Source organism: Gossypium hirsutum, chromosome A08 (genome assembly GCF_007990345.1).
Source record: "Gossypium hirsutum isolate 1008001.06 chromosome A08, Gossypium_hirsutum_v2.1, whole genome shotgun sequence".
Taxonomy (NCBI): Eukaryota; Viridiplantae; Streptophyta; class Magnoliopsida; order Malvales; family Malvaceae; genus Gossypium; species Gossypium hirsutum.
Genome location: NC_053431.1, coordinates 21,179,442 through 21,182,150, shown reverse-complemented (window position 1 = coordinate 21,182,150; position 2,709 = coordinate 21,179,442).

Below are 2,709 nucleotides of genomic sequence, written 5' to 3'. Positions count from 1 at the left end.
AGTGCATGTGAAAGCAAAGTAAGTTGGTGAATTGAAAGAAATTATTCTGAAGGTCCGGTTGTAGCTGAGTCTAGGGTTTTTAGCCTAAATTTATCTATCTTTTACCTACCCCTCGCCTAGCCATGATACAACCTTTTTAAAGATATGCTACCTACATTAGTGGAGAGAAATTGCTATGTTCAACATATGAAGGCATAAGTTAAACTTAATGATTGCAACTTAATCTTGAATAAGGGAATAAAATCAAATTCGTAAGAATTTACCATGTCTTTATTGAGAAAGCATTTAGTCTATTTTTTCTATCACAAGAATAATTGAGATTAATTTGAATGATATGTATATATAAGTAGCATAAATATCAAATTTCTTGTTTTTGAGCGTAAGTATATTAAAATCATAATTTTGGGAATTTTGAAGGAACTTTTCAAAGGGGTTTCCGAGAAATTCTTTCAAATTTGTGCATTACTCGAGACGAGCAATGAAATAAGTTTAGGGGTGTGGAAATACAAAAATATACACACTTTTTCATGCCCTTTTTAACTCAAATTCATGCAATTTCGGTAAAATTCTTATCGAAAAAAAATAATAATTATAAAATAATTAAACTAAACTAAAATTATGAACATGTTGAATTTTAATTAATTTTTTTTATCAAATTTTGATTATTTTTGAAAGATTTGCACAAAGGGCGAAAAACGGCTCAGTAGACACTACTAGAAGCACAAAACCGAGAAGCAATTTTGAAGTATCAAGGCGAAATAATTTTTCAACCTGAGACGATCCAAATTATGTGTATTAATTCATAATATAATTAATTTTAATTTTAAACCAATTTAATTTGGGTTAAATAAATTATTATTAATTAATTATGAAAAGGGGCCCAATTGAGCTAAACCGAAAAAACTGATCCAACCGAGCACTGGGTAGCCCAAAATCGTCCCACATGCTGACCCAATCAGCTTGTTTAGATGATTATTTGGCTTGCAAAATGGCCCCTCAAGACTCATTCAATTTGCATTCAAACCCCTCTACTATTCATGCCTTTCAAGATTTGCCCCTACCTAAAAATAGCATGTTTGAAATCTTTAAACATGCCACAAGTGTGGCTAGCCATGGGAGGAGTATTTGGCTGCTGATTTTGGCTATTTTTAACAGCCTTATCAACCTATAAACACCCCCTTGGCTGCTTAGTTCAAACACATCTAAAACCCATTCATTTATTCACTTCTCTCTCACTTTTCTCTCTTCATTCCCTTCTATTGTTCTTCATTTTCTTCCCTATTCCTTTGCGGATTTCACCTCTTGAAAAAGGAATAAAGTCTGCAAGGTTGCCATTACAAAGCTCCTGAATTGAACACAGAGCGAAGTTACTATCGACTCAAAAAAGGAACTTTTTTTTCATCAGTTTCAAAGGGGGAAAAAAGGAAGAAGGCCAAAACCCAAAAGAACATGAAAAAACAACACCACAAATACGCAAAAAAACCCCACTTTAAACATACAATGGCAAAATTTAAAGAAAAAGGAATTGTCTTTTCCTTGAAAGCACTTCCTTGGGAACTTAAAGAAATAAAAGAAATAATACAACAGCAAACTAGGCAAGTCTCGGAGAAACAACAGATTTAATTCTTGTTGCCTATCCTTTTAATTTTGCTGTTGTTATGGTGAACATGTTTATGAATATTTGTGATGTTGATATGTTTAATTTAATTAATATGGCTTAAATTTAATTCGTGTTAGGTTGATTGCATTTCGTCTACTTGAATTATTAAAATTGTGTTTGTGTTGTTATAGGTCTCGGTAAGATGTTTGATTAAGTAATACCATGACTAAGTTATTCTTGCATTACAATTGTAAGGCAACTAATGAATTAATTATTTAAATGGATTGAAATTGTAATTAATTGACACAAAACTTAATCAGTGCATGTTTAATCATCAAGGTAGCAGAGGATTAAATTAGCAACAGTATCTAACAATACATTAGTCTTGTATAACTTGCAAGATTATTGCGATTAAACTGTTTCAACGCAGAAATACATTGTTATCTCACATAATCTTTTATATGCTTTTGAGATTGAATTAATTGTTTGAATTGTCATGGAGATATGTACAAGAGATTATTTTAATTTCATAAGTATGTATGTGCATTAACACATTTTCTTATTAAAATTTGTTTAATCGGTTGAATTGACATAGAGATATAGTCAGGAGATAAATGGATTTTTGTAGGTAAGTATGTTCATACGTTAGCAAATTACTAAGCTGCTGTGAATTTATTCATAACAACATAAACATGAGTTTAATAATTCTAAGTTAAGAAATGTAATTAATCTAGCACAATTATGTCATCTTGATTAAAATCATCTTTTGAAATCTTGCATTGGAACTTTTATTTTATTTTTATTTATTTTATTTAGTTAAAATCTTAGTTTTTAATGACCTCCTCAAATTAATATATGTTTCTTCACCAAAATGTTTTTAATTGATTCATAAATAATTATTTTCACAGTCCTTGTAGGTATGGTAACTCGACATTTACTTGTCACTTTATTACTTGTTGCGATTGTGTACACTTGCACATTTTCGTTGTTCCAAATGTATAAATGCATTATGACTTGTCTGGATAGACTTAAGGCCTCTAATGCACGAAATGGTAAGTGGGGAAGTGTCCAAACTTTGGTTTAGCAAATTGCGAGTATGTTTGCTGCAA